Genomic DNA, 22,327 nt, shown 5'->3' with positions numbered 1-22,327 from the left:
ATATGCAATTTCATCCACTTTTTGAGATTGGCTTTCGCTTACGGCCACACCGGCCTGAGTACGCCTGATCTCGTCCGATCTCGGAAGCTAAGCAGGGTCGGGCCTGGTTAGTACTTGGATGGGAGACCGCCTGGGAATACCAGGTGCTGTAAGCTTTTTGTCACTGCCTTGTGGAATTTCAACTCTTTGTCCGTTTTTTCCCACAAGGCTGAAATATGTGCCCTCTCTTTGAAATAAGTAAGCAAGGTTAGTTTGTATTTCATCCAACAATCTGTGCTACAAATTATGGCTACAGTATATGCAATTTCATCCACTTTTTGAGATTGGCTTTCGCTTACGGCCACACCGGCCTGAGTACGCCTGATCTCGTCCGATCTCGGAAGCTAAGCAGGGTCGGGCCTGGTTAGTACTTGGATGGGAGACCGCCTGGGAATACCAGGTGCTGTAAGCTTTTTGTCACTGCCTTGTGGAATTTCAACTCTTTGTCCGTTTTTTCCCACAAGGCTGAAATATGTGCCCTCTCTTTGAAATAAGTAAGCAAGGTTAGTTTGTATTTCATCCAACAATCTGTGCTACAAATTATGGCTACAGTATATGCAATTTCATCCACTTTTTGAGATTGGCTTTCGCTTACGGCCACACCGGCCTGAGTACGCCTGATCTCGTCCGATCTCGGAAGCTAAGCAGGGTCGGGCCTGGTTAGTACTTGGATGGGAGACCGCCTGGGAATACCAGGTGCTGTAAGCTTTTTGTCACTGCCTTGTGGAATTTCAACTCTTTGTCCGTTTTTTCCCACAAGGCTGAAATATGTGCCCTCTCTTTGAAATAAGTAAGCAAGGTTAGTTTGTATTTCATCCAACAATCTGTGCTACAAATTATGGCTACAGTATATGCAATTTCATCCACTTTTTGAGATTGGCTTTCGCTTACGGCCACACCGGCCTGAGTACGCCTGATCTCGTCCGATCTCGGAAGCTAAGCAGGGTCGGGCCTGGTTAGTACTTGGATGGGAGACCGCCTGGGAATACCAGGTGCTGTAAGCTTTTTGTCACTGCCTTGTGGAATTTCAACTCTTTGTCCGTTTTTTCCCACAAGGCTGAAATATGTGCCCTCTCTTTGAAATAAGTAAGCAAGGTTAGTTTGTATTTCATCCAACAATCTGTGCTACAAATTATGGCTACAGTATATGCAATTTCATCCACTTTTTGAGATTGGCTTTCGCTTACGGCCACACCGGCCTGAGTACGCCTGATCTCGTCCGATATCTCGGAAGCTAAGCAGGGTCGGGCCTGGTTAGTACTTGGATGGGAGACCGCCTGGGAATACCAGGTGCTGTAAGCTTTTTGTCACTGCCTTGTGGAATTTCAACTCTTTGTCCGTTTTTTCCCACAAGGCTGAAATATGTGCCCTCTCTTTGAAATAAGTAAGCAAGGTTAGTTTGTATTTCATCCAACAATCTGTGCTACAAATTATGGCTACAGTATATGCAATTTCATCCACTTTTTGAGATTGGCTTTCGCTTACGGCCACACCGGCCTGAGTACGCCTGATCTCGTCCGATCTCGGAAGCTAAGCAGGGTCGGGCCTGGTTAGTACTTGGATGGGAGACCGCCTGGGAATACCAGGTGCTGTAAGCTTTTTGTCACTGCCTTGTGGAATTTCAACTCTTTGTCCGTTTTTTCCCACAAGGCTGAAATATGTGCCCTCTCTTTGAAATAAGTAAGCAAGGTTAGTTTGTATTTCATCCAACAATCTGTGCTACAAATTATGGCTACAGTATATGCAATTTCATCCACTTTTTGAGATTGGCTTTCGCTTACGGCCACACCGGCCTGAGTACGCCTGATCTCGTCCGATCTCGGAAGCTAAGCAGGGTCGGGCCTGGTTAGTACTTGGATGGGAGACCGCCTGGGAATACCAGGTGCTGTAAGCTTTTTGTCACTGCCTTGTGGAATTTCAACTCTTTGTCCGTTTTTTCCCACAAGGCTGAAATATGTGCCCTCTCTTTGAAATAAGTAAGCAAGGTTAGTTTGTATTTCATCCAACAATCTGTGCTACAAATTATGGCTACAGTATATGCAATTTCATCCACTTTTTGAGATTGGCTTTCGCTTACGGCCACACCGGCCTGAGTACGCCTGATCTCGTCCGATCTCGGAAGCTAAGCAGGGTCGGGCCTGGTTAGTACTTGGATGGGAGACCGCCTGGGAATACCAGGTGCTGTAAGCTTTTTGTCACTGCCTTGTGGAATTTCAACTCTTTGTCCGTTTTTTCCCACAAGGCTGAAATATGTGCCCTCGCTTTGAAATAAGTAAGCAAGGTTAGTTTGTATTTCATCCAACAATCTGTGCTACAAATTATGGCTACAGTATATGCAATTTCATCCACTTTTTGAGATTGGCTTTCGCTTACGGCCACACCGGCCTGAGTACGCCTGATCTCGTCCGATCTCGGAAGCTAAGCAGGGTCGGGCCTGGTTAGTACTTGGATGGGAGACCGCCTGGGAATACCAGGTGCTGTAAGCTTTTTGTCACTGCCTTGTGGAATTTCAACTCTTTGTCCGTTTTTTCCCACAAGGCTGAAATATGTGCCCTCTCTTTGAAATAAGTAAGCAAGGTTAGTTTGTATTTCATCCAACAATCTGTGCTACAAATTATGGCTACAGTATATGCAATTTCATCCACTTTTTGAGATTGGCTTTCGCTTACGGCCACACCGGCCTGAGTACGCCTGATCTCGTCCGATCTCGGAAGCTAAGCAGGGTCGGGCCTGGTTAGTACTTGGATGGGAGACCGCCTGGGAATACCAGGTGCTGTAAGCTTTTTGTCACTGCCTTGTGGAATTTCAACTCTTTGTCCGTTTTTTCCCACAAGGCTGAAATATGTGCCCTCGCTTTGAAATAAGTAAGCAAGGTTAGTTTGTATTTCATCCAACAATCTGTGCTACAAATTATGGCTACAGTATATGCAATTTCATCCACTTTTTGAGATTGGCTTTCGCTTACGGCCACACCGGCCTGAGTACGCCTGATCTCGTCCGATCTCGGAAGCTAAGCAGGGTCGGGCCTGGTTAGTACTTGGATGGGAGACCGCCTGGGAATACCAGGTGCTGTAAGCTTTTTGTCACTGCCTTGTGGAATTTCAACTCTTTGTCCGTTTTTTCCCACAAGGCTGAAATATGTGCCCTCGCTTTGAAATAAGTAAGCAAGGTTAGTTTGTATTTCATCCAACAATCTGTGCTACAAATTATGGCTACAGTATATGCAATTTCATCCACTTTTTGAGATTGGCTTTCGCTTACGGCCACACCGGCCTGAGTACGCCTGATCTCGTCCGATCTCGGAAGCTAAGCAGGGTCGGGCCTGGTTAGTACTTGGATGGGAGACCGCCTGGGAATACCAGGTGCTGTAAGCTTTTTGTCACTGCCTTGTGGAATTTCAACTCTTTGTCCGTTTTTTCCCACAAGGCTGAAATATGTGCCCTCGCTTTGAAATAAGTAAGCAAGGTTAGTTTGTATTTCATCCAACAATCTGTGCTACAAATTATGGCTACAGTATATGCAATTTCATCCACTTTTTGAGATTGGCTTTTGCTTACGGCCACACCGGCCTGAGTACGCCTGATCTCGTCCGATCTCGGAAGCTAAGCAGGGTCGGGCCTGGTTAGTACTTGGATGGGAGACCGCCTGGGAATACCAGGTGCTGTACGCTTTTTGTCACTGCCTTGTGGAATTTCAACTCTTTGTCCGTTTTTTCCCACAAGGCTGAAATATGTGCCCTCGCTTTGAAATAAGTAAGCAAGGTTAGTTTGTATTTCATCCAACAATCTGTGCTACAAATTATGGCTACAGTATATGCAATTTCATCCACTTTTTGAGATTGGCTTTCGCTTACGGCCACACCGGCCTGAGTACGCCTGATCTCGTCCGATCTCGGAAGCTAAGCAGGGTCGGGCCTGGTTAGTACTTGGATGGGAGACCGCCTGGGAATACCAGGTGCTGTAAGCTTTTTGTCACTGCCTTGTGGAATTTCAACTCTTTGTCCGTTTTTTCCCACAAGGCTGAAATATGTGCCCTCGCTTTGAAATAAGTAAGCAAGGTTAGTTTGTATTTCATCCAACAATCTGTGCTACAAATTATGGCTACAGTATATGCAATTTCATCCACTTTTTGAGATTGGCTTTCGCTTACGGCCACACCGGCCTGAGTACGCCTGATCTCGTCCGATCTCGGAAGCTAAGCAGGGTCGGGCCTGGTTAGTACTTGGATGGGAGACCGCCTGGGAATACCAGGTGCTGTAAGCTTTTTGTCACTGCCTTGTGGAATTTCAACTCTTTGTCCGTTTTTTCCCACAAGGCTGAAATATGTGCCCTCGCTTTGAAATAAGTAAGCAAGGTTAGTTTGTATTTCATCCAACAATCTGTGCTACAAATTATGGCTACAGTATATGCAATTTCATCCACTTTTTGAGATTGGCTTTCGCTTACGGCCACACCGGCCTGAGTACGCCTGATCTCGTCCGATCTCGGAAGCTAAGCAGGGTCGGGCCTGGTTAGTACTTGGATGGGAGACCGCCTGGGAATACCAGGTGCTGTAAGCTTTTTGTCACTGCCTTGTGGAATTTCAACTCTTTGTCCGTTTTTTCCCACAAGGCTGAAATATGTGCCCTCGCTTTGAAATAAGTAAGCAAGGTTAGTTTGTATTTCATCCAACAATCTGTGCTACAAATTATGGCTACAGTATATGCAATTTCATCCACTTTTTGAGATTGGCTTTCGCTTACGGCCACACCGGCCTGAGTACGCCTGATCTCGTCCGATCTCGGAAGCTAAGCAGGGTCGGGCCTGGTTAGTACTTGGATGGGAGACCGCCTGGGAATACCAGGTGCTGTAAGCTTTTTGTCACTGCCTTGTGGAATTTCAACTCTTTGTCCGTTTTTTCCCACAAGGCTGAAATATGTGCCCTCGCTTTGAAATAAGTAAGCAAGGTTAGTTTGTATTTCATCCAACAATCTGTGCTACAAATTATGGCTACAGTATATGCAATTTCATCCACTTTTTGAGATTGGCTTTCGCTTACGGCCACACCGGCCTGAGTACGCCTGATCTCGTCCGATCTCGGAAGCTAAGCAGGGTCGGGCCTGGTTAGTACTTGGATGGGAGACCGCCTGGGAATACCAGGTGCTGTAAGCTTTTTGTCACTGCCTTGTGGAATTTCAACTCTTTGTCCGTTTTTTCCCACAAGGCTGAAATATGTGCCCTCGCTTTGAAATAAGTAAGCAAGGTTAGTTTGTATTTCATCCAACAATCTGTGCTACAAATTATGGCTACAGTATATGCAATTTCATCCACTTTTTGAGATTGGCTTTCGCTTACGGCCACACCGGCCTGAGTACGCCTGATCTCGTCCGATCTCGGAAGCTAAGCAGGGTCGGGCCTGGTTAGTACTTGGATGGGAGACCGCCTGGGAATACCAGGTGCTGTACGCTTTTTGTCACTGCCTTGTGGAATTTCAACTCTTTGTCCGTTTTTTCCCACAAGGCTGAAATATGTGCCCTCGCTTTGAAATAAGTAAGCAAGGTTAGTTTGTATTTCATCCAACAATCTGTGCTACAAATTATGGCTACAGTATATGCAATTTCATCCACTTTTTGAGATTGGCTTTCGCTTACGGCCACACCGGCCTGAGTACGCCTGATCTCGTCCGATCTCGGAAGCTAAGCAGGGTCGGGCCTGGTTAGTACTTGGATGGGAGACCGCCTGGGAATACCAGGTGCTGTAAGCTTTTTGTCACTGCCTTGTGGAATTTCAACTCTTTGTCCGTTTTTTCCCACAAGGCTGAAATATGTGCCCTCGCTTTGAAATAAGTAAGCAAGGTTAGTTTGTATTTCATCCAACAATCTGTGCTACAAATTATGGCTACAGTATATGCAATTTCATCCACTTTTTGAGATTGGCTTTCGCTTACGGCCACACCGGCCTGAGTACGCCTGATCTCGTCCGATCTCGGAAGCTAAGCAGGGTCGGGCCTGGTTAGTACTTGGATGGGAGACCGCCTGGGAATACCAGGTGCTGTAAGCTTTTTGTCACTGCCTTGTGGAATTTCAACTCTTTGTCCGTTTTTTCCCACAAGGCTGAAATATGTGCCCTCGCTTTGAAATAAGTAAGCAAGGTTAGTTTGTATTTCATCCAACAATCTGTGCTACAAATTATGGCTACAGTATATGCAATTTCATCCACTTTTTGAGATTGGCTTTCGCTTACGGCCACACCGGCCTGAGTACGCCTGATCTCGTCCGATCTCGGAAGCTAAGCAGGGTCGGGCCTGGTTAGTACTTGGATGGGAGACCGCCTGGGAATACCAGGTGCTGTAAGCTTTTTGTCACTGCCTTGTGGAATTTCAACTCTTTGTCCGTTTTTTCCCACAAGGCTGAAATATGTGCCCTCGCTTTGAAATAAGTAAGCAAGGTTAGTTTGTATTTCATCCAACAATCTGTGCTACAAATTATGGCTACAGTATATGCAATTTCATCCACTTTTTGAGATTGGCTTTCGCTTACGGCCACACCGGCCTGAGTACGCCTGATCTCGTCCGATCTCGGAAGCTAAGCAGGGTCGGGCCTGGTTAGTACTTGGATGGGAGACCGCCTGGGAATACCAGGTGCTGTAAGCTTTTTGTCACTGCCTTGTGGAATTTCAACTCTTTGTCCGTTTTTTCCCACAAGGCTGAAATATGTGCCCTCGCTTTGAAATAAGTAAGCAAGGTTAGTTTGTATTTCATCCAACAATCTGTGCTACAAATTATGGCTACAGTATATGCAATTTCATCCACTTTTTGAGATTGGCTTTCGCTTACGGCCACACCGGCCTGAGTACGCCTGATCTCGTCCGATCTCGGAAGCTAAGCAGGGTCGGGCCTGGTTAGTACTTGGATGGGAGACCGCCTGGGAATACCAGGTGCTGTAAGCTTTTTGTCACTGCCTTGTGGAATTTCAACTCTTTGTCCGTTTTTTCCCACAAGGCTGAAATATGTGCCCTCGCTTTGAAATAAGTAAGCAAGGTTAGTTTGTATTTCATCCAACAATCTGTGCTACAAATTATGGCTACAGTATATGCAATTTCATCCACTTTTTGAGATTGGCTTTCGCTTACGGCCACACCGGCCTGAGTACGCCTGATCTCGTCCGATCTCGGAAGCTAAGCAGGGTCGGGCCTGGTTAGTACTTGGATGGGAGACCGCCTGGGAATACCAGGTGCTGTAAGCTTTTTGTCACTGCCTTGTGGAATTTCAACTCTTTGTCCGTTTTTTCCCACAAGGCTGAAATATGTGCCCTCGCTTTGAAATAAGTAAGCAAGGTTAGTTTGTATTTCATCCAACAATCTGTGCTACAAATTATGGCTACAGTATATGCAATTTCATCCACTTTTTGAGATTGGCTTTCGCTTACGGCCACACCGGCCTGAGTACGCCTGATCTCGTCCGATCTCGGAAGCTAAGCAGGGTCGGGCCTGGTTAGTACTTGGATGGGAGACCGCCTGGGAATACCAGGTGCTGTAAGCTTTTTGTCACTGCCTTGTGGAATTTCAACTCTTTGTCCGTTTTTTCCCACAAGGCTGAAATATGTGCCCTCGCTTTGAAATAAGTAAGCAAGGTTAGTTTGTATTTCATCCAACAATCTGTGCTACAAATTATGGCTACAGTATATGCAATTTCATCCACTTTTTGAGATTGGCTTTCGCTTACGGCCACACCGGCCTGAGTACGCCTGATCTCGTCCGATCTCGGAAGCTAAGCAGGGTCGGGCCTGGTTAGTACTTGGATGGGAGACCGCCTGGGAATACCAGGTGCTGTAAGCTTTTTGTCACTGCCTTGTGGAATTTCAACTCTTTGTCCGTTTTTTCCCACAAGGCTGAAATATGTGCCCTCGCTTTGAAATAAGTAAGCAAGGTTAGTTTGTATTTCATCCAACAATCTGTGCTACAAATTATGGCTACAGTATATGCAATTTCATCCACTTTTTGAGATTGGCTTTCGCTTACGGCCACACCGGCCTGAGTACGCCTGATCTCGTCCGATCTCGGAAGCTAAGCAGGGTCGGGCCTGGTTAGTACTTGGATGGGAGACCGCCTGGGAATACCAGGTGCTGTAAGCTTTTTGTCACTGCCTTGTGGAATTTCAACTCTTTGTCCGTTTTTTCCCACAAGGCTGAAATATGTGCCCTCGCTTTGAAATAAGTAAGCAAGGTTAGTTTGTATTTCATCCAACAATCTGTGCTACAAATTATGGCTACAGTATATGCAATTTCATCCACTTTTTGAGATTGGCTTTCGCTTACGGCCACACCGGCCTGAGTACGCCTGATCTCGTCCGATCTCGGAAGCTAAGCAGGGTCGGGCCTGGTTAGTACTTGGATGGGAGACCGCCTGGGAATACCAGGTGCTGTAAGCTTTTTGTCACTGCCTTGTGGAATTTCAACTCTTTGTCCGTTTTTTCCCACAAGGCTGAAATATGTGCCCTCGCTTTGAAATAAGTAAGCAAGGTTAGTTTGTATTTCATCCAACAATCTGTGCTACAAATTATGGCTACAGTATATGCAATTTCATCCACTTTTTGAGATTGGCTTTCGCTTACGGCCACACCGGCCTGAGTACGCCTGATCTCGTCCGATCTCGGAAGCTAAGCAGGGTCGGGCCTGGTTAGTACTTGGATGGGAGACCGCCTGGGAATACCAGGTGCTGTAAGCTTTTTGTCACTGCCTTGTGGAATTTCAACTCTTTGTCCGTTTTTTCCCACAAGGCTGAAATATGTGCCCTCGCTTTGAAATAAGTAAGCAAGGTTAGTTTGTATTTCATCCAACAATCTGTGCTACAAATTATGGCTACAGTATATGCAATTTCATCCACTTTTTGAGATTGGCTTTCGCTTACGGCCACACCGGCCTGAGTACGCCTGATCTCGTCCGATCTCGGAAGCTAAGCAGGGTCGGGCCTGGTTAGTACTTGGATGGGAGACCGCCTGGGAATACCAGGTGCTGTAAGCTTTTTGTCACTGCCTTGTGGAATTTCAACTCTTTGTCCGTTTTTTCCCACAAGGCTGAAATATGTGCCCTCGCTTTGAAATAAGTAAGCAAGGTTAGTTTGTATTTCATCCAACAATCTGTGCTACAAATTATGGCTACAGTATATGCAATTTCATCCACTTTTTGAGATTGGCTTTCGCTTACGGCCACACCGGCCTGAGTACGCCTGATCTCGTCCGATCTCGGAAGCTAAGCAGGGTCGGGCCTGGTTAGTACTTGGATGGGAGACCGCCTGGGAATACCAGGTGCTGTAAGCTTTTTGTCACTGCCTTGTGGAATTTCAACTCTTTGTCCGTTTTTTCCCACAAGGCTGAAATATGTGCCCTCGCTTTGAAATAAGTAAGCAAGGTTAGTTTGTATTTCATCCAACAATCTGTGCTACAAATTATGGCTACAGTATATGCAATTTCATCCACTTTTTGAGATTGGCTTTCGCTTACGGCCACACCGGCCTGAGTACGCCTGATCTCGTCCGATCTCGGAAGCTAAGCAGGGTCGGGCCTGGTTAGTACTTGGATGGGAGACCGCCTGGGAATACCAGGTGCTGTAAGCTTTTTGTCACTGCCTTGTGGAATTTCAACTCTTTGTCCGTTTTTTCCCACAAGGCTGAAATATGTGCCCTCGCTTTGAAATAAGTAAGCAAGGTTAGTTTGTATTTCATCCAACAATCTGTGCTACAAATTATGGCTACAGTATATGCAATTTCATCCACTTTTTGAGATTGGCTTTCGCTTACGGCCACACCGGCCTGAGTACGCCTGATCTCGTCCGATCTCGGAAGCTAAGCAGGGTCGGGCCTGGTTAGTACTTGGATGGGAGACCGCCTGGGAATACCAGGTGCTGTAAGCTTTTTGTCACTGCCTTGTGGAATTTCAACTCTTTGTCCGTTTTTTCCCACAAGGCTGAAATATGTGCCCTCGCTTTGAAATAAGTAAGCAAGGTTAGTTTGTATTTCATCCAACAATCTGTGCTACAAATTATGGCTACAGTATATGCAATTTCATCCACTTTTTGAGATTGGCTTTCGCTTACGGCCACACCGGCCTGAGTACGCCTGATCTCGTCCGATCTCGGAAGCTAAGCAGGGTCGGGCCTGGTTAGTACTTGGATGGGAGACCGCCTGGGAATACCAGGTGCTGTAAGCTTTTTGTCACTGCCTTGTGGAATTTCAACTCTTTGTCCGTTTTTTCCCACAAGGCTGAAATATGTGCCCTCGCTTTGAAATAAGTAAGCAAGGTTAGTTTGTATTTCATCCAACAATCTGTGCTACAAATTATGGCTACAGTATATGCAATTTCATCCACTTTTTGAGATTAGGCTTTCGCTTACGGCCACACCGGCCTGAGTACGCCTGATCTCGTCCGATCTCGGAAGCTAAGCAGGGTCGGGCCTGGTTAGTACTTGGATGGGAGACCGCCTGGGAATACCAGGTGCTGTAAGCTTTTTGTCACTGCCTTGTGGAATTTCAACTCTTTGTCCGTTTTTTCCCACAAGGCTGAAATATGTGCCCTCGCTTTGAAATAAGTAAGCAAGGTTAGTTTGTATTTCATCCAACAATCTGTGCTACAAATTATGGCTACAGTATATGCAATTTCATCCACTTTTTGAGATTGGCTTTCGCTTACGGCCACACCGGCCTGAGTACGCCTGATCTCGTCCGATCTCGGAAGCTAAGCAGGGTCGGGCCTGGTTAGTACTTGGATGGGAGACCGCCTGGGAATACCAGGTGCTGTAAGCTTTTTGTCACTGCCTTGTGGAATTTCAACTCTTTGTCCGTTTTTTCCCACAAGGCTGAAATATGTGCCCTCGCTTTGAAATAAGTAAGCAAGGTTAGTTTGTATTTCATCCAACAATCTGTGCTACAAATTATGGCTACAGTATATGCAATTTCATCCACTTTTTGAGATTGGCTTTCGCTTACGGCCACACCGGCCTGAGTACGCCTGATCTCGTCCGATCTCGGAAGCTAAGCAGGGTCGGGCCTGGTTAGTACTTGGATGGGAGACCGCCTGGGAATACCAGGTGCTGTAAGCTTTTTGTCACTGCCTTGTGGAATTTCAACTCTTTGTCCGTTTTTTCCCACAAGGCTGAAATATGTGCCCTCGCTTTGAAATAAGTAAGCAAGGTTAGTTTGTATTTCATCCAACAATCTGTGCTACAAATTATGGCTACAGTATATGCAATTTCATCCACTTTTTGAGATTGGCTTTCGCTTACGGCCACACCGGCCTGAGTACGCCTGATCTCGTCCGATCTCGGAAGCTAAGCAGGGTCGGGCCTGGTTAGTACTTGGATGGGAGACCGCCTGGGAATACCAGGTGCTGTAAGCTTTTTGTCACTGCCTTGTGGAATTTCAACTCTTTGTCCGTTTTTTCCCACAAGGCTGAAATATGTGCCCTCGCTTTGAAATAAGTAAGCAAGGTTAGTTTGTATTTCATCCAACAATCTGTGCTACAAATTATGGCTACAGTATATGCAATTTCATCCACTTTTTGAGATTGGCTTTCGCTTACGGCCACACCGGCCTGAGTACGCCTGATCTCGTCCGATCTCGGAAGCTAAGCAGGGTCGGGCCTGGTTAGTACTTGGATGGGAGACCGCCTGGGAATACCAGGTGCTGTAAGCTTTTTGTCACTGCCTTGTGGAATTTCAACTCTTTGTCCGTTTTTTCCCACAAGGCTGAAATATGTGCCCTCGCTTTGAAATAAGTAAGCAAGGTTAGTTTGTATTTCATCCAACAATCTGTGCTACAAATTATGGCTACAGTATATGCAATTTCATCCACTTTTTGAGATTGGCTTTCGCTTACGGCCACACCGGCCTGAGTACGCCTGATCTCGTCCGATCTCGGAAGCTAAGCAGGGTCGGGCCTGGTTAGTACTTGGATGGGAGACCGCCTGGGAATACCAGGTGCTGTAAGCTTTTTGTCACTGCCTTGTGGAATTTCAACTCTTTGTCCGTTTTTTCCCACAAGGCTGAAATATGTGCCCTCGCTTTGACATAAGTAAGCAAGGTTAGTTTGTATTTCATCCAACAATCTGTGCTACAAATTATGGCTACAGTATATGCAATTTCATCCACTTTTTGAGATTAGGCTTTCGCTTACGGCCACACCGGCCTGAGTACGCCTGATCTCGTCCGATCTCGGAAGCTAAGCAGGGTCGGGCCTGGTTAGTACTTGGATGGGAGCCGCCTGGGAATACCAGGTGCTGTAAGCTTTTTGTCACTGCCTTGTGGAATTTCAACTCTTTGTCCGTTTTTTCCCACAAGGCTGAAATATGTGCCCTCGCTTTGAAATAAGTAAGCAAGGTTAGTTTGTATTTCATCCAACAATCTGTGCTACAAATTATGGCTACAGTATATGCAATTTCATCCACTTTTTGAGATTAGCTTTCGCTTACGGCCACACCGGCCTGAGTACGCCTGATCTCGTCCGATCTCGGAAGCTAAGCAGGGTCGGGCCTGGTTAGTACTTGGATGGGAGACCGCCTGGGAATACCAGGTGCTGTAAGCTTTTTGTCACTGCCTTGTGGAATTTCAACTCTTTGTCCGTTTTTTCCCACAAGGCTGAAATATGTGCCCTCGCTTTGACATAAGTAAGCAAGGTTAGTTTGTATTTCATCCAACAATCTGTGCTACAAATTATGGCTACAGTATATGCAATTTCATCCACTTTTTGAGATTGGCTTTCGCTTACGGCCACACCGGCCTGAGTACGCCTGATCTCGTCCGATCTCGGAAGCTAAGCAGGGTCGGGCCTGGTTAGTACTTGGATGGGAGACCGCCTGGGAATACCAGGTGCTGTAAGCTTTTTGTCACTGCCTTGTGGAATTTCAACTCTTTGTCCGTTTTTTCCCACAAGGCTGAAATATGTGCCCTCGCTTTGAAATAAGTAAGCAAGGTTAGTTTGTATTTCATCCAACAATCTGTGCTACAAATTATGGCTACAGTATATGCAATTTCATCCACTTTTTGAGATTGGCTTTCGCTTACGGCCACACCGGCCTGAGTACGCCTGATCTCGTCCGATCTCGGAAGCTAAGCAGGGTCGGGCCTGGTTAGTACTTGGATGGGAGACCGCCTGGGAATACCAGGTGCTGTAAGCTTTTTGTCACTGCCTTGTGGAATTTCAACTCTTTGTCCGTTTTTTCCCACAAGGCTGAAATATGTGCCCTCGCTTTGAAATAAGTAAGCAAGGTTAGTTTGTATTTCATCCAACAATCTGTGCTACAAATTATGGCTACAGTATATGCAATTTCATCCACTTTTTGAGATTGGCTTTCGCTTACGGCCACACCGGCCTGAGTACGCCTGATCTCGTCCGATCTCGGAAGCTAAGCAGGGTCGGGCCTGGTTAGTACTTGGATGGGAGACCGCCTGGGAATACCAGGTGCTGTAAGCTTTTTGTCACTGCCTTGTGGAATTTCAACTCTTTGTCCGTTTTTTCCCACAAGGCTGAAATATGTGCCCTCGCTTTGAAATAAGTAAGCAAGGTTAGTTTGTATTTCATCCAACAATCTGTGCTACAAATTATGGCTACAGTATATGCAATTTCATCCACTTTTTGAGATTGGCTTTCGCTTACGGCCACACCGGCCTGAGTACGCCTGATCTCGTCCGATCTCGGAAGCTAAGCAGGGTCGGGCCTGGTTAGTACTTGGATGGGAGACCGCCTGGGAATACCAGGTGCTGTAAGCTTTTTGTCACTGCCTTGTGGAATTTCAACTCTTTGTCCGTTTTTTCCCACAAGGCTGAAATATGTGCCCTCGCTTTGAAATAAGTAAGCAAGGTTAGTTTGTATTTCATCCAACAATCTGTGCTACAAATTATGGCTACAGTATATGCAATTTCATCCACTTTTTGAGATTGGCTTTCGCTTACGGCCACACCGGCCTGAGTACGCCTGATCTCGTCCGATCTCGGAAGCTAAGCAGGGTCGGGCCTGGTTAGTACTTGGATGGGAGACCGCCTGGGAATACCAGGTGCTGTAAGCTTTTTGTCACTGCCTTGTGGAATTTCAACTCTTTGTCCGTTTTTTCCCACAAGGCTGAAATATGTGCCCTCGCTTTGAAATAAGTAAGCAAGGTTAGTTTGTATTTCATCCAACAATCTGTGCTACAAATTATGGCTACAGTATATGCAATTTCATCCACTTTTTGAGATTAGCTTTCGCTTACGGCCACACCGGCCTGAGTACGCCTGATCTCGTCCGATCTCGGAAGCTAAGCAGGGTCGGGCTTGGTTAGTACTTGGATGGGAGACCGCCTGGGAATACCAGGTGCTGTAAGCTTTTTGTCACTGCCTTGTGGAATTTCAACTCTTTGTCCGTTTTTTCCCACAAGGCTGAAATATGTGCCCTCGCTTTGACATAAGTAAGCAAGGTTAGTTTGTATTTCATCCAACAATCTGTGCTACAAATTATGGCTACAGTATATGCAATTTCATCCACTTTTTGAGATTGCTTTCGCTTACGGCCACACCGGCCTGAGTACGCCTGATCTCGTCCGATCTCGGAAGCTAAGCAGGGTCGGGCCTGGTTAGTACTTGGATGGGAGACCGCCTGGGAATACCAGGTGCTGTAAGCTTTTTGTCACTGCCTTGTGGAATTTCAACTCTTTGTCCGTTTTTTCCCACAAGGCTGAAATATGTGCCCTCGCTTTGAAATAAGTAAGCAAGGTTAGTTTGTATTTCATCCAACAATCTGTGCTACAAATTATGGCTACAGTATATGCAATTTCATCCACTTTTTGAGATTAGCTTTCGCTTACGGCCACACCGGCCTGAGTACGCCTGATCTCGTCCGATCTCGGAAGCTAAGCAGGGTCGGGCCTGGTTAGTACTTGGATGGGAGACCGCCTGGGAATACCAGGTGCTGTAAGCTTTTTGTCACTGCCTTGTGGAATTTCAACTCTTTGTCCGTTTTTTCCCACAAGGCTGAAATATGTGCCCTCGCTTTGAAATAAGTAAGCAAGGTTAGTTTGTATTTCATCCAACAATCTGTGCTACAAATTATGGCTACAGTATATGCAATTTCATCCACTTTTTGAGATTAGCTTTCGCTTACGGCCACACCGGCCTGAGTACGCCTGATCTCGTCCGATCTCGGAAGCTAAGCAGGGTCGGGCCTGGTTAGTACTTGGATGGGAGACCGCCTGGGAATACCAGGTGCTGTAAGCTTTTTGTCACTGCCTTGTGGAATTTCAACTCTTTGTCCGTTTTTTCCCACAAGGCTGAAATATGTGCCCTCGCTTTGAAATAAGTAAGCAAGGTTAGTTTGTATTTCATCCAACAATCTGTGCTACAAATTATGGCTACAGTATATGCAATTTCATCCACTTTTTGAGATTAGCTTTCGCTTACGGCCACACCGGCCTGAGTACGCCTGATCTCGTCCGATCTCGGAAGCTAAGCAGGGTCGGGCCTGGTTAGTACTTGGATGGGAGACCGCCTGGGAATACCAGGTGCTGTAAGCTTTTTGTCACTGCCTTGTGGAATTTCAACTCTTTGTCCGTTTTTTCCCACAAGGCTGAAATATGTGCCCTCGCTTTGACATAAGTAAGCAAGGTTAGTTTGTATTTCATCCAACAATCTGTGCTACAAATTATGGCTACAGTATATGCAATTTCATCCACTTTTTGAGATTAGCTTTCGCTTACGGCCACACCGGCCTGAGTACGCCTGATCTCGTCCGATCTCGGAAGCTAAGCAGGGTCGGGCCTGGTTAGTACTTGGATGGGAGACCGCCTGGGAATACCAGGTGCTGTAAGCTTTTTGTCACTGCCTTGTGGAATTTCAACTCTTTGTCCGTTTTTTCCCACAAGGCTGAAATATGTGCCCTCGCTTTGAAATAAGTAAGCAAGGTTAGTTTGTATTTCATCCAACAATCTGTGCTACAAATTATGGCTACAGTATATGCAATTTCATCCACTTTTTGAGATTGCTTTCGCTTACGGCCACACCGGCCTGAGTACGCCTGATCTCGTCCGATCTCGGAAGCTAAGCAGGGTCGGGCCTGGTTAGTACTTGGATGGGAGACCGCCTGGGAATACCAGGTGCTGTAAGCTTTTTGTCACTGCCTTGTGGAATTTCAACTCTTTGTCCGTTTTTTCCCACAAGGCTGAAATATGTGCCCTCGCTTTGAAATAAGTAAGCAAGGTTAGTTTGTATTTCATCCAACAATCTGTGCTACAAATTATGGCTACAGTATATGCAATTTCATCCACTTTTTGAGATTGCTTTCGCTTACGGCCACACCGGCCTGAGTACGCCTGATCTCGTCCGATCTCGGAAGCTAAGCAGGGTCGGGCCTGGTTAGTACTTGGATGGGAGACCGCCTGGGAATACCAGGTGCTGTAAGCTTTTTGTCACTGCCTTGTGGAATTTCAACTCTTTGTCCGTTTTTTCCCACAAGGCTGAAATATGTGCCCTCGCTTTGAAATAAGTAAGCAAGGTTAGTTTGTATTTCATCCAACAATCTGTGCTACAAATTATGGCTACAGTATATGCAATTTCATCCACTTTTTGAGATTGCTTTCGCTTACGGCCACACCGGCCTGAGTACGCCTGATCTCGTCCGATCTCGGAAGCTAAGCAGGGTCGGGCCTGGTTAGTACTTGGATGGGAGACCGCCTGGGAATACCAGGTGCTGTAAGCTTTTTGTCACTGCCTTGTGGAATTTCAACTCTTTGTCCGTTTTTTCCCACAAGGCTGAAATATGTGCCCTCGCTTTGAAATAAGTAAGCAAGGTTAGTTTGTATTTCATCCAACAATCTGTGCTACAAATTATGGCTACAGTATATGCAATTTCATCCACTTTTTGAGATTGCCTTTCGCTTACGGCCACACCGGCCTGAGTACGCCTGATCTCGTCCGATCTCGGAAGCTAAGCAGGGTCGGGCCTGGTTAGTACTTGGATGGGAGACCGCCTGGGAATACCAGGTGCTGTAAGCTTTTTGTCACTGCCTTGTGGAATTTCAACTCTTTGTCCGTTTTTTCCCACAAGGCTGAAATATGTGCCCTCGCTTTGAAATAAGTAAGCAAGGTTAGTTTGTATTTCATCCAACAATCTGTGCTACAAATTATGGCTACAGTATATGCAATTTCATCCACTTTTTGAGATTGCCTTTCGCTTACGGCCACACCGGCCTGAGTACGCCTGATCTCGTCCGATCTCGGAAGCTAAGCAGGGTCGGGCCTGGTTAGTACTTGGATGGGAGACCGCCTGGGAATACCAGGTGCTGTAAGCTTTTTGTCACTGCCTTGTGGAATTTCAACTCTTTGTCCGTTTTTTCCCACAAGGCTGAAATATGTGCCCTCGCTTTGACATAAGTAAGCAAGGTTAGTTTGTATTTCATCCAACAATCTGTGCTACAAATTATGGCTACAGTATATGCAATTTCATCCACTTTTTGAGATTAGCTTTCGCTTACGGCCACACCGGCCTGAGTACGCCTGATCTCGTCCGATCTCGGAAGCTAAGCAGGGTCGGGCTTGGTTAGTACTTGGATGGGAGACCGCCTGGGAATACCAGGTGCTGTAAGCTTTTTGTCACTGCCTTGTGGAATTTCAACTCTTTGTCCGTTTTTTCCCACAAGGCTGAAATATGTGCCCTCGCTTTGACATAAGTAAGCAAGGTTAGTTTGTATTTCATCCAACAATCTGTGCTACAAATTATGGCTACAGTATATGCAATTTCATCCACTTTTTGAGATTAGCTTTCGCTTACGGCCACACCGGCCTGAGTACGCCTGATCTCGTCCGATCTCGGAAGCTAAGCAGGGTCGGGCTTGGTTAGTACTTGGATGGGAGACCGCCTGGGAATACCAGGTGCTGTAAGCTTTTTGTCACTGCCTTGTGGAATTTCAACTCTTTGTCCGTTTTTTCCCACAAGGCTGAAATATGTGCCCTCGCTTTGACATAAGTAAGCAAGGTTAGTTTGTATTTCATCCAACAATCTGTGCTACAAATTATGGCTACAGTATATGCAATTTCATCCACTTTTTGAGATTAGCTTTCGCTTACGGCCACACCGGCCTGAGTACGCCTGATCTCGTCCGATCTCGGAAGCTAAGCAGGGTCGGGCTTGGTTAGTACTTGGATGGGAGACCGCCTGGGAATACCAGGTGCTGTAAGCTTTTTGTCACTGCCTTGTGGAATTTCAACTCTTTGTCCGTTTTTTCCCACAAGGCTGAAATATGTGCCCTCGCTTTGACATAAGTAAGCAAGGTTAGTTTGTATTTCATCCAACAATCTGTGCTACAAATTATGGCTACAGTATATGCAATTTCATCCACTTTTTGAGATTAGCTTTCGCTTACGGCCACACCGGCCTGAGTACGCCTGATCTCGTCCGATCTCGGAAGCTAAGCAGGGTCGGGCTTGGTTAGTACTTGGATGGGAGACCGCCTGGGAATACCAGGTGCTGTAAGCTTTTTGTCACTGCCTTGTGGAATTTCAACTCTTTGTCCGTTTTTTCCCACAAGGCTGAAATATGTGCCCTCGCTTTGACATAAGTAAGCAAGGTTAGTTTGTATTTCATCCAACAATCTGTGCTACAAATTATGGCTACAGTATATGCAATTTCATCCACTTTTTGAGATTAGCTTTCGCTTACGGCCACACCGGCCTGAGTACGCCTGATCTCGTCCGATCTCGGAAGCTAAGCAGGGTCGGGCTTGGTTAGTACTTGGATGGGAGACCGCCTGGGAATACCAGGTGCTGTAAGCTTTTTGTCACTGCCTTGTGGAATTTCAACTCTTTGTCCGTTTTTTCCCACAAGGCTGAAATATGTGCCCTCGCTTTGACATAAGTAAGCAAGGTTAGTTTGTATTTCATCCAACAATCTGTGCTACAAATTATGGCTACAGTATATGCAATTTCATCCACTTTTTGAGATTAGCTTTTCGCTTACGGCCACACCGGCCTGAGTACGCCTGATCTCGTCCGATCTCGGAAGCTAAGCAGGGTCGGGCTTGGTTAGTACTTGGATGGGAGACCGCCTGGGAATACCAGGTGCTGTAAGCTTTTTGTCACTGCCTTGTGGAATTTCAACTCTTTGTCCGTTTTTTCCCACAAGGCTGAAATATGTGCCCTCGCTTTGAAATAAGTAAGCAAGGTTAGTTTGTATTTCATCCAACAATCTGTGCTACAAATTATGGCTACAGTATATGCAATTTCTTCCACTTTTTGAGTGACACAAAGATTTATAGCTCTAAATGGTGAAAATGCAACAGCTGTTAATCAGGCTCACTTTGACTTTACATAGTGCCCAAGAGATAGTTTCACTTACGGCCACACCGGCCTGAGTACGCCTGATCTCGTCCGATCTCGGAAGCTAAGCAGGGTCGGGCTTGGTTAGTACTTGGATGGGAGACCGCCTGGGAATACCAGGTGCTGTAAGCTTTTTGTCACTGCCTTGTGGAATTTCAACTCTTTGTCCGTTTTTTCCCACAAGGCTGAAATATGTGCCCTCGCTTTGACATAAGTAAGCAAGGTTAGTTTGTATTTCATCCAACAATCTGTGCTACAAATTATGGCTACAGTATATGCAATTTCATCCACTTTTTGAGATTAGCTTTCGCTTACGGCCACACCGGCCTGAGTACGCCTGATCTCGTCCGATCTCGGAAGCTAAGCAGGGTCGGGCTTGGTTAGTACTTGGATGGGAGACCGCCTGGGAATACCAGGTGCTGTAAGCTTTTTGTCACTGCCTTGTGGAATTTCAACTCTTTGTCCGTTTTTTCCCACAAGGCTGAAATATGTGCCCTCGCTTTGACATAAGTAAGCAAGGTTAGTTTGTATTTCATCCAACAATCTGTGCTACAAATTATGGCTACAGTATATGCAATTTCATCCACTTTTTGAGATTAGCTTTCGCTTACGGCCACACCGGCCTGAGTACGCCTGATCTCGTCCGATCTCGGAAGCTAAGCAGGGTCGGGCTTGGTTAGTACTTGGATGGGAGACCGCCTGGGAATACCAGGTGCTGTAAGCTTTTTGTCACTGCCTTGTGGAATTTCAACTCTTTGTCCGTTTTTTCCCACAAGGCTGAAATATGTGCCCTCGCTTTGACATAAGTAAGCAAGGTTAGTTTGTATTTCATCCAACAATCTGTGCTACAAATTATGGCTACAGTATATGCAATTTCATCCACTTTTTGAGATTAGCTTTCGCTTACGGCCACACCGGCCTGAGTACGCCTGATCTCGTCCGATCTCGGAAGCTAAGCAGGGTCGGGCTTGGTTAGTACTTGGATGGGAGACCGCCTGGGAATACCAGGTGCTGTAAGCTTTTTGTCACTGCCTTGTGGAATTTCAACTCTTTGTCCGTTTTTTCCCACAAGGCTGAAATATGTGCCCTCGCTTTGAAATAAGTAAGCAAGGTTAGTTTGTATTTCATCCAACAATCTGTGCTACAAATTATGGCTACAGTATATGCAATTTCTTCCACTTTTTGAGTGACACAAAGATGCTTATCTAAATGGTGAAAATGCAACAGCTGTTAATCAGGCTCACTTTGACTTTACATAGTGCACCAAGAGATAGTTTCTTGCTTACGGCCACACCGGCCTGAGTACGCCTGATCTCGTCCGATCTCGGAAGCTAAGCAGGGTCGGGCTTGGTTAGTACTTGGATGGGAGACCGCCTGGGAATACCAGGTGCTGTAAGCTTTTTGTCACTGCCTTGTGGAATTTCAACTCTTTGTCCGTTTTTTCCCACAAGGCTGAAATATGTGCCCTCGCTTTGACATAAGTAAGCAAGGTTAGTTTGTATTTCATCCAACAATCTGTGCTACAAATTATGGCTACAGTATATGCAATTTCATCCACTTTTTGAGATTAGCTTTTGCTTACGGCCACACCGGCCTGAGTACGCCTGATCTCGTCCGATCTCGGAAGCTAAGCAGGGTCGGGCTTGGTTAGTACTTGGATGGGAGACCGCCTGGGAATACCAGGTGCTGTAAGCTTTTTGTCACTGCCTTGTGGAATTTCAACTCTTTGTCCGTTTTTTCCCACAAGGCTGAAATATGTGCCCTCGCTTTGACATAAGTAAGCAAGGTTAGTTTGTATTTCATCCAACAATCTGTGCTACAAATTATGGCTACAGTATATGCAATTTCATCCACTTTTTGAGATTAGCTTTCGCTTACGGCCACACCGGCCTGAGTACGCCTGATCTCGTCCGATCTCGGAAGCTAAGCAGGGTCTCGGAAGCTAAGCAGGGTCGGGCTTGGTTAGTACTTGGATGGGAGACCGCCTGGGAATACCAGGTGCTGTAAGCTTTTTGTCACTGCCTTGTGGAATTTCAACTCTTTGTCCGTTTTTTCCCACAAGGCTGAAATATGTGCCCTCGCTTTGACATAAGTAAGCAAGGTTAGTTTGTATTTCATCCAACAATCTGTGCTACAAATTATGGCTACAGTATATGCAATTTCATCCACTTTTTGAGATTAGCTTTCGCTTACGGCCACACCGGCCTGAGTACGCCTGATCTCGTCCGATCTCGGAAGCTAAGCAGGGTCGGGCTTGGTTAGTACTTGGATGGGAGACCGCCTGGGAATACCAGGTGCTGTAAGCTTTTTGTCACTGCCTTGTGGAATTTCAACTCTTTGTCCGTTTTTTCCCACAAGGCTGAAATATGTGCCCTCGCTTTGACATAAGTAAGCAAGGTTAGTTTGTATTTCATCCAACAATCTGTGCTACAAATTATGGCTACAGTATATGCAATTTCATCCACTTTTTGAGATTAGCTTTCGCTTACGGCCACACCGGCCTGAGTACGCCTGATCTCGTCCGATCTCGGAAGCTAAGCAGGGTCGGGCTTGGTTAGTACTTGGATGGGAGACCGCCTGGGAATACCAGGTGCTGTAAGCTTTTTGTCACTGCCTTGTGGAATTTCAACTCTTTGTCCGTTTTTTCCCACAAGGCTGAAATATGTGCCCTCGCTTTGACATAAGTAAGCAAGGTTAGTTTGTATTTCATCCAACAATCTGTGCTACAAATTATGGCTACAGTATATGCAATTTCATCCACTTTTTGAGATTAGCTTTCGCTTACGGCCACACCGGCCTGAGTACGCCTGATCTCGTCCGATCTCGGAAGCTAAGCAGGGTCGGACTTGGATGGGAGACCGCCTGGGAATACCAGGTGCTGTAAGCTTTTTGTCACTGCCTTGTGGAATTTCAACTCTTTGTCCGTTTTTTCCCACAAGGCTGAAATATGTGCCCTCGCTTTGACATAAGTAAGCAAGGTTA

The 22,327-nt window shown here is 46.1% G+C and overlaps 72 non-coding genes and 2 pseudogenes across 72 annotated transcripts; all 74 read left to right on the top strand.

Annotated features, from left to right (window-relative positions):
* Positions 1 to 36: 36 nt before the first annotated feature.
* LOC139403551 (5S ribosomal RNA) lies at positions 37 to 155 on the top strand. The gene has a single exon (XR_011633541.1). It is a non-coding gene; the product is annotated as a 5S ribosomal RNA (ribosomal RNA).
* A 177-nt stretch (positions 156 to 332) lies between these two features.
* Positions 333 to 451, top strand: LOC139403550 (5S ribosomal RNA). Its single transcript, XR_011633540.1, has one exon. It is a non-coding gene; the product is annotated as a 5S ribosomal RNA (ribosomal RNA).
* A 177-nt stretch (positions 452 to 628) lies between these two features.
* Positions 629 to 747, top strand: LOC139403548 (5S ribosomal RNA). The gene has a single exon (XR_011633538.1). It is a non-coding gene; the product is annotated as a 5S ribosomal RNA (ribosomal RNA).
* Positions 748 to 924: 177 nt separating this feature from the next.
* Positions 925 to 1,043, top strand: LOC139403547 (5S ribosomal RNA). Its single transcript, XR_011633537.1, has one exon. It is a non-coding gene; the product is annotated as a 5S ribosomal RNA (ribosomal RNA).
* A 177-nt stretch (positions 1,044 to 1,220) lies between these two features.
* Positions 1,221 to 1,341, top strand: LOC139403723 (5S ribosomal RNA; annotated as a pseudogene).
* A 177-nt stretch (positions 1,342 to 1,518) lies between these two features.
* LOC139403546 (5S ribosomal RNA) lies at positions 1,519 to 1,637 on the top strand. Its single transcript, XR_011633536.1, has one exon. It is a non-coding gene; the product is annotated as a 5S ribosomal RNA (ribosomal RNA).
* Positions 1,638 to 1,814: 177 nt separating this feature from the next.
* LOC139403545 (5S ribosomal RNA) lies at positions 1,815 to 1,933 on the top strand. The gene has a single exon (XR_011633535.1). It is a non-coding gene; the product is annotated as a 5S ribosomal RNA (ribosomal RNA).
* A 177-nt stretch (positions 1,934 to 2,110) lies between these two features.
* On the top strand, positions 2,111 to 2,229 carry LOC139403544 (5S ribosomal RNA). Its single transcript, XR_011633534.1, has one exon. It is a non-coding gene; the product is annotated as a 5S ribosomal RNA (ribosomal RNA).
* A 177-nt stretch (positions 2,230 to 2,406) lies between these two features.
* On the top strand, positions 2,407 to 2,525 carry LOC139403766 (5S ribosomal RNA). The gene has a single exon (XR_011633736.1). It is a non-coding gene; the product is annotated as a 5S ribosomal RNA (ribosomal RNA).
* A 177-nt stretch (positions 2,526 to 2,702) lies between these two features.
* LOC139403764 (5S ribosomal RNA) lies at positions 2,703 to 2,821 on the top strand. The gene has a single exon (XR_011633735.1). It is a non-coding gene; the product is annotated as a 5S ribosomal RNA (ribosomal RNA).
* A 177-nt stretch (positions 2,822 to 2,998) lies between these two features.
* Positions 2,999 to 3,117, top strand: LOC139403763 (5S ribosomal RNA). The gene has a single exon (XR_011633734.1). It is a non-coding gene; the product is annotated as a 5S ribosomal RNA (ribosomal RNA).
* A 177-nt stretch (positions 3,118 to 3,294) lies between these two features.
* On the top strand, positions 3,295 to 3,413 carry LOC139403762 (5S ribosomal RNA). The gene has a single exon (XR_011633733.1). It is a non-coding gene; the product is annotated as a 5S ribosomal RNA (ribosomal RNA).
* Positions 3,414 to 3,590: 177 nt separating this feature from the next.
* Positions 3,591 to 3,709, top strand: LOC139403715 (5S ribosomal RNA). The gene has a single exon (XR_011633699.1). It is a non-coding gene; the product is annotated as a 5S ribosomal RNA (ribosomal RNA).
* Positions 3,710 to 3,886: 177 nt separating this feature from the next.
* Positions 3,887 to 4,005, top strand: LOC139403761 (5S ribosomal RNA). The gene has a single exon (XR_011633732.1). It is a non-coding gene; the product is annotated as a 5S ribosomal RNA (ribosomal RNA).
* Positions 4,006 to 4,182: 177 nt separating this feature from the next.
* Positions 4,183 to 4,301, top strand: LOC139403759 (5S ribosomal RNA). Its single transcript, XR_011633730.1, has one exon. It is a non-coding gene; the product is annotated as a 5S ribosomal RNA (ribosomal RNA).
* Positions 4,302 to 4,478: 177 nt separating this feature from the next.
* On the top strand, positions 4,479 to 4,597 carry LOC139403758 (5S ribosomal RNA). The gene has a single exon (XR_011633729.1). It is a non-coding gene; the product is annotated as a 5S ribosomal RNA (ribosomal RNA).
* A 177-nt stretch (positions 4,598 to 4,774) lies between these two features.
* LOC139403757 (5S ribosomal RNA) lies at positions 4,775 to 4,893 on the top strand. The gene has a single exon (XR_011633728.1). It is a non-coding gene; the product is annotated as a 5S ribosomal RNA (ribosomal RNA).
* Positions 4,894 to 5,070: 177 nt separating this feature from the next.
* LOC139403756 (5S ribosomal RNA) lies at positions 5,071 to 5,189 on the top strand. Its single transcript, XR_011633727.1, has one exon. It is a non-coding gene; the product is annotated as a 5S ribosomal RNA (ribosomal RNA).
* Positions 5,190 to 5,366: 177 nt separating this feature from the next.
* On the top strand, positions 5,367 to 5,485 carry LOC139403714 (5S ribosomal RNA). The gene has a single exon (XR_011633698.1). It is a non-coding gene; the product is annotated as a 5S ribosomal RNA (ribosomal RNA).
* Positions 5,486 to 5,662: 177 nt separating this feature from the next.
* On the top strand, positions 5,663 to 5,781 carry LOC139403755 (5S ribosomal RNA). Its single transcript, XR_011633726.1, has one exon. It is a non-coding gene; the product is annotated as a 5S ribosomal RNA (ribosomal RNA).
* Positions 5,782 to 5,958: 177 nt separating this feature from the next.
* LOC139403754 (5S ribosomal RNA) lies at positions 5,959 to 6,077 on the top strand. Its single transcript, XR_011633725.1, has one exon. It is a non-coding gene; the product is annotated as a 5S ribosomal RNA (ribosomal RNA).
* A 177-nt stretch (positions 6,078 to 6,254) lies between these two features.
* On the top strand, positions 6,255 to 6,373 carry LOC139403753 (5S ribosomal RNA). Its single transcript, XR_011633724.1, has one exon. It is a non-coding gene; the product is annotated as a 5S ribosomal RNA (ribosomal RNA).
* A 177-nt stretch (positions 6,374 to 6,550) lies between these two features.
* LOC139403752 (5S ribosomal RNA) lies at positions 6,551 to 6,669 on the top strand. Its single transcript, XR_011633723.1, has one exon. It is a non-coding gene; the product is annotated as a 5S ribosomal RNA (ribosomal RNA).
* A 177-nt stretch (positions 6,670 to 6,846) lies between these two features.
* LOC139403751 (5S ribosomal RNA) lies at positions 6,847 to 6,965 on the top strand. The gene has a single exon (XR_011633722.1). It is a non-coding gene; the product is annotated as a 5S ribosomal RNA (ribosomal RNA).
* A 177-nt stretch (positions 6,966 to 7,142) lies between these two features.
* Positions 7,143 to 7,261, top strand: LOC139403750 (5S ribosomal RNA). Its single transcript, XR_011633721.1, has one exon. It is a non-coding gene; the product is annotated as a 5S ribosomal RNA (ribosomal RNA).
* Positions 7,262 to 7,438: 177 nt separating this feature from the next.
* LOC139403748 (5S ribosomal RNA) lies at positions 7,439 to 7,557 on the top strand. Its single transcript, XR_011633719.1, has one exon. It is a non-coding gene; the product is annotated as a 5S ribosomal RNA (ribosomal RNA).
* A 177-nt stretch (positions 7,558 to 7,734) lies between these two features.
* Positions 7,735 to 7,853, top strand: LOC139403747 (5S ribosomal RNA). The gene has a single exon (XR_011633718.1). It is a non-coding gene; the product is annotated as a 5S ribosomal RNA (ribosomal RNA).
* Positions 7,854 to 8,030: 177 nt separating this feature from the next.
* On the top strand, positions 8,031 to 8,149 carry LOC139403746 (5S ribosomal RNA). The gene has a single exon (XR_011633717.1). It is a non-coding gene; the product is annotated as a 5S ribosomal RNA (ribosomal RNA).
* A 177-nt stretch (positions 8,150 to 8,326) lies between these two features.
* Positions 8,327 to 8,445, top strand: LOC139403745 (5S ribosomal RNA). Its single transcript, XR_011633716.1, has one exon. It is a non-coding gene; the product is annotated as a 5S ribosomal RNA (ribosomal RNA).
* A 177-nt stretch (positions 8,446 to 8,622) lies between these two features.
* LOC139403744 (5S ribosomal RNA) lies at positions 8,623 to 8,741 on the top strand. Its single transcript, XR_011633715.1, has one exon. It is a non-coding gene; the product is annotated as a 5S ribosomal RNA (ribosomal RNA).
* Positions 8,742 to 8,918: 177 nt separating this feature from the next.
* Positions 8,919 to 9,037, top strand: LOC139403743 (5S ribosomal RNA). Its single transcript, XR_011633714.1, has one exon. It is a non-coding gene; the product is annotated as a 5S ribosomal RNA (ribosomal RNA).
* Positions 9,038 to 9,214: 177 nt separating this feature from the next.
* LOC139403742 (5S ribosomal RNA) lies at positions 9,215 to 9,333 on the top strand. Its single transcript, XR_011633713.1, has one exon. It is a non-coding gene; the product is annotated as a 5S ribosomal RNA (ribosomal RNA).
* Positions 9,334 to 9,510: 177 nt separating this feature from the next.
* Positions 9,511 to 9,629, top strand: LOC139403741 (5S ribosomal RNA). The gene has a single exon (XR_011633712.1). It is a non-coding gene; the product is annotated as a 5S ribosomal RNA (ribosomal RNA).
* A 177-nt stretch (positions 9,630 to 9,806) lies between these two features.
* Positions 9,807 to 9,925, top strand: LOC139403740 (5S ribosomal RNA). The gene has a single exon (XR_011633711.1). It is a non-coding gene; the product is annotated as a 5S ribosomal RNA (ribosomal RNA).
* A 177-nt stretch (positions 9,926 to 10,102) lies between these two features.
* On the top strand, positions 10,103 to 10,221 carry LOC139403738 (5S ribosomal RNA). The gene has a single exon (XR_011633710.1). It is a non-coding gene; the product is annotated as a 5S ribosomal RNA (ribosomal RNA).
* Positions 10,222 to 10,399: 178 nt separating this feature from the next.
* LOC139403736 (5S ribosomal RNA) lies at positions 10,400 to 10,518 on the top strand. The gene has a single exon (XR_011633708.1). It is a non-coding gene; the product is annotated as a 5S ribosomal RNA (ribosomal RNA).
* A 177-nt stretch (positions 10,519 to 10,695) lies between these two features.
* On the top strand, positions 10,696 to 10,814 carry LOC139403735 (5S ribosomal RNA). The gene has a single exon (XR_011633707.1). It is a non-coding gene; the product is annotated as a 5S ribosomal RNA (ribosomal RNA).
* A 177-nt stretch (positions 10,815 to 10,991) lies between these two features.
* On the top strand, positions 10,992 to 11,110 carry LOC139403734 (5S ribosomal RNA). Its single transcript, XR_011633706.1, has one exon. It is a non-coding gene; the product is annotated as a 5S ribosomal RNA (ribosomal RNA).
* A 177-nt stretch (positions 11,111 to 11,287) lies between these two features.
* On the top strand, positions 11,288 to 11,406 carry LOC139403732 (5S ribosomal RNA). Its single transcript, XR_011633705.1, has one exon. It is a non-coding gene; the product is annotated as a 5S ribosomal RNA (ribosomal RNA).
* A 177-nt stretch (positions 11,407 to 11,583) lies between these two features.
* LOC139403721 (5S ribosomal RNA) lies at positions 11,584 to 11,702 on the top strand. Its single transcript, XR_011633704.1, has one exon. It is a non-coding gene; the product is annotated as a 5S ribosomal RNA (ribosomal RNA).
* A 177-nt stretch (positions 11,703 to 11,879) lies between these two features.
* Positions 11,880 to 11,998, top strand: LOC139403710 (5S ribosomal RNA). The gene has a single exon (XR_011633694.1). It is a non-coding gene; the product is annotated as a 5S ribosomal RNA (ribosomal RNA).
* A 178-nt stretch (positions 11,999 to 12,176) lies between these two features.
* LOC139403720 (5S ribosomal RNA) lies at positions 12,177 to 12,294 on the top strand. Its single transcript, XR_011633703.1, has one exon. It is a non-coding gene; the product is annotated as a 5S ribosomal RNA (ribosomal RNA).
* A 177-nt stretch (positions 12,295 to 12,471) lies between these two features.
* LOC139403698 (5S ribosomal RNA) lies at positions 12,472 to 12,590 on the top strand. Its single transcript, XR_011633683.1, has one exon. It is a non-coding gene; the product is annotated as a 5S ribosomal RNA (ribosomal RNA).
* Positions 12,591 to 12,767: 177 nt separating this feature from the next.
* Positions 12,768 to 12,886, top strand: LOC139403687 (5S ribosomal RNA). The gene has a single exon (XR_011633672.1). It is a non-coding gene; the product is annotated as a 5S ribosomal RNA (ribosomal RNA).
* Positions 12,887 to 13,063: 177 nt separating this feature from the next.
* Positions 13,064 to 13,182, top strand: LOC139403676 (5S ribosomal RNA). Its single transcript, XR_011633661.1, has one exon. It is a non-coding gene; the product is annotated as a 5S ribosomal RNA (ribosomal RNA).
* Positions 13,183 to 13,359: 177 nt separating this feature from the next.
* On the top strand, positions 13,360 to 13,478 carry LOC139403664 (5S ribosomal RNA). The gene has a single exon (XR_011633650.1). It is a non-coding gene; the product is annotated as a 5S ribosomal RNA (ribosomal RNA).
* A 177-nt stretch (positions 13,479 to 13,655) lies between these two features.
* LOC139403652 (5S ribosomal RNA) lies at positions 13,656 to 13,774 on the top strand. Its single transcript, XR_011633638.1, has one exon. It is a non-coding gene; the product is annotated as a 5S ribosomal RNA (ribosomal RNA).
* A 177-nt stretch (positions 13,775 to 13,951) lies between these two features.
* LOC139403640 (5S ribosomal RNA) lies at positions 13,952 to 14,070 on the top strand. The gene has a single exon (XR_011633627.1). It is a non-coding gene; the product is annotated as a 5S ribosomal RNA (ribosomal RNA).
* A 177-nt stretch (positions 14,071 to 14,247) lies between these two features.
* Positions 14,248 to 14,366, top strand: LOC139403686 (5S ribosomal RNA). Its single transcript, XR_011633671.1, has one exon. It is a non-coding gene; the product is annotated as a 5S ribosomal RNA (ribosomal RNA).
* A 176-nt stretch (positions 14,367 to 14,542) lies between these two features.
* LOC139403628 (5S ribosomal RNA) lies at positions 14,543 to 14,661 on the top strand. The gene has a single exon (XR_011633616.1). It is a non-coding gene; the product is annotated as a 5S ribosomal RNA (ribosomal RNA).
* Positions 14,662 to 14,838: 177 nt separating this feature from the next.
* On the top strand, positions 14,839 to 14,957 carry LOC139403617 (5S ribosomal RNA). The gene has a single exon (XR_011633605.1). It is a non-coding gene; the product is annotated as a 5S ribosomal RNA (ribosomal RNA).
* A 177-nt stretch (positions 14,958 to 15,134) lies between these two features.
* On the top strand, positions 15,135 to 15,253 carry LOC139403605 (5S ribosomal RNA). Its single transcript, XR_011633594.1, has one exon. It is a non-coding gene; the product is annotated as a 5S ribosomal RNA (ribosomal RNA).
* Positions 15,254 to 15,430: 177 nt separating this feature from the next.
* Positions 15,431 to 15,549, top strand: LOC139403594 (5S ribosomal RNA). Its single transcript, XR_011633583.1, has one exon. It is a non-coding gene; the product is annotated as a 5S ribosomal RNA (ribosomal RNA).
* Positions 15,550 to 15,726: 177 nt separating this feature from the next.
* LOC139403583 (5S ribosomal RNA) lies at positions 15,727 to 15,845 on the top strand. The gene has a single exon (XR_011633572.1). It is a non-coding gene; the product is annotated as a 5S ribosomal RNA (ribosomal RNA).
* A 176-nt stretch (positions 15,846 to 16,021) lies between these two features.
* LOC139403571 (5S ribosomal RNA) lies at positions 16,022 to 16,140 on the top strand. Its single transcript, XR_011633561.1, has one exon. It is a non-coding gene; the product is annotated as a 5S ribosomal RNA (ribosomal RNA).
* A 176-nt stretch (positions 16,141 to 16,316) lies between these two features.
* LOC139403560 (5S ribosomal RNA) lies at positions 16,317 to 16,435 on the top strand. Its single transcript, XR_011633550.1, has one exon. It is a non-coding gene; the product is annotated as a 5S ribosomal RNA (ribosomal RNA).
* Positions 16,436 to 16,611: 176 nt separating this feature from the next.
* LOC139403549 (5S ribosomal RNA) lies at positions 16,612 to 16,730 on the top strand. The gene has a single exon (XR_011633539.1). It is a non-coding gene; the product is annotated as a 5S ribosomal RNA (ribosomal RNA).
* Positions 16,731 to 16,907: 177 nt separating this feature from the next.
* Positions 16,908 to 17,026, top strand: LOC139403760 (5S ribosomal RNA). Its single transcript, XR_011633731.1, has one exon. It is a non-coding gene; the product is annotated as a 5S ribosomal RNA (ribosomal RNA).
* A 177-nt stretch (positions 17,027 to 17,203) lies between these two features.
* On the top strand, positions 17,204 to 17,322 carry LOC139403749 (5S ribosomal RNA). The gene has a single exon (XR_011633720.1). It is a non-coding gene; the product is annotated as a 5S ribosomal RNA (ribosomal RNA).
* Positions 17,323 to 17,499: 177 nt separating this feature from the next.
* LOC139403685 (5S ribosomal RNA) lies at positions 17,500 to 17,618 on the top strand. Its single transcript, XR_011633670.1, has one exon. It is a non-coding gene; the product is annotated as a 5S ribosomal RNA (ribosomal RNA).
* A 177-nt stretch (positions 17,619 to 17,795) lies between these two features.
* On the top strand, positions 17,796 to 17,914 carry LOC139403684 (5S ribosomal RNA). The gene has a single exon (XR_011633669.1). It is a non-coding gene; the product is annotated as a 5S ribosomal RNA (ribosomal RNA).
* Positions 17,915 to 18,091: 177 nt separating this feature from the next.
* LOC139403683 (5S ribosomal RNA) lies at positions 18,092 to 18,210 on the top strand. The gene has a single exon (XR_011633668.1). It is a non-coding gene; the product is annotated as a 5S ribosomal RNA (ribosomal RNA).
* A 177-nt stretch (positions 18,211 to 18,387) lies between these two features.
* LOC139403682 (5S ribosomal RNA) lies at positions 18,388 to 18,506 on the top strand. Its single transcript, XR_011633667.1, has one exon. It is a non-coding gene; the product is annotated as a 5S ribosomal RNA (ribosomal RNA).
* Positions 18,507 to 18,683: 177 nt separating this feature from the next.
* On the top strand, positions 18,684 to 18,802 carry LOC139403681 (5S ribosomal RNA). Its single transcript, XR_011633666.1, has one exon. It is a non-coding gene; the product is annotated as a 5S ribosomal RNA (ribosomal RNA).
* Positions 18,803 to 18,980: 178 nt separating this feature from the next.
* LOC139403680 (5S ribosomal RNA) lies at positions 18,981 to 19,099 on the top strand. Its single transcript, XR_011633665.1, has one exon. It is a non-coding gene; the product is annotated as a 5S ribosomal RNA (ribosomal RNA).
* Positions 19,100 to 19,358: 259 nt separating this feature from the next.
* LOC139403716 (5S ribosomal RNA) lies at positions 19,359 to 19,477 on the top strand. The gene has a single exon (XR_011633700.1). It is a non-coding gene; the product is annotated as a 5S ribosomal RNA (ribosomal RNA).
* A 177-nt stretch (positions 19,478 to 19,654) lies between these two features.
* LOC139403679 (5S ribosomal RNA) lies at positions 19,655 to 19,773 on the top strand. The gene has a single exon (XR_011633664.1). It is a non-coding gene; the product is annotated as a 5S ribosomal RNA (ribosomal RNA).
* Positions 19,774 to 19,950: 177 nt separating this feature from the next.
* LOC139403678 (5S ribosomal RNA) lies at positions 19,951 to 20,069 on the top strand. The gene has a single exon (XR_011633663.1). It is a non-coding gene; the product is annotated as a 5S ribosomal RNA (ribosomal RNA).
* A 177-nt stretch (positions 20,070 to 20,246) lies between these two features.
* On the top strand, positions 20,247 to 20,365 carry LOC139403677 (5S ribosomal RNA). The gene has a single exon (XR_011633662.1). It is a non-coding gene; the product is annotated as a 5S ribosomal RNA (ribosomal RNA).
* Positions 20,366 to 20,625: 260 nt separating this feature from the next.
* LOC139403675 (5S ribosomal RNA) lies at positions 20,626 to 20,744 on the top strand. The gene has a single exon (XR_011633660.1). It is a non-coding gene; the product is annotated as a 5S ribosomal RNA (ribosomal RNA).
* A 177-nt stretch (positions 20,745 to 20,921) lies between these two features.
* Positions 20,922 to 21,040, top strand: LOC139403674 (5S ribosomal RNA). The gene has a single exon (XR_011633659.1). It is a non-coding gene; the product is annotated as a 5S ribosomal RNA (ribosomal RNA).
* A 177-nt stretch (positions 21,041 to 21,217) lies between these two features.
* On the top strand, positions 21,218 to 21,355 carry LOC139403731 (5S ribosomal RNA; annotated as a pseudogene).
* A 177-nt stretch (positions 21,356 to 21,532) lies between these two features.
* On the top strand, positions 21,533 to 21,651 carry LOC139403673 (5S ribosomal RNA). The gene has a single exon (XR_011633658.1). It is a non-coding gene; the product is annotated as a 5S ribosomal RNA (ribosomal RNA).
* Positions 21,652 to 21,828: 177 nt separating this feature from the next.
* Positions 21,829 to 21,947, top strand: LOC139403671 (5S ribosomal RNA). Its single transcript, XR_011633657.1, has one exon. It is a non-coding gene; the product is annotated as a 5S ribosomal RNA (ribosomal RNA).
* Positions 21,948 to 22,327: the final 380 nt, after the last annotated feature.

This window comes from Oncorhynchus clarkii, unplaced genomic scaffold (genome assembly GCF_045791955.1).
Source record: "Oncorhynchus clarkii lewisi isolate Uvic-CL-2024 unplaced genomic scaffold, UVic_Ocla_1.0 unplaced_contig_1070_pilon_pilon, whole genome shotgun sequence".
NCBI classification, from domain to species: Eukaryota; Metazoa; Chordata; class Actinopteri; order Salmoniformes; family Salmonidae; genus Oncorhynchus; species Oncorhynchus clarkii.
Note: the sequence above shows the minus strand (reverse complement) of the source record. Positions and strands in the feature narration are given on the sequence as shown.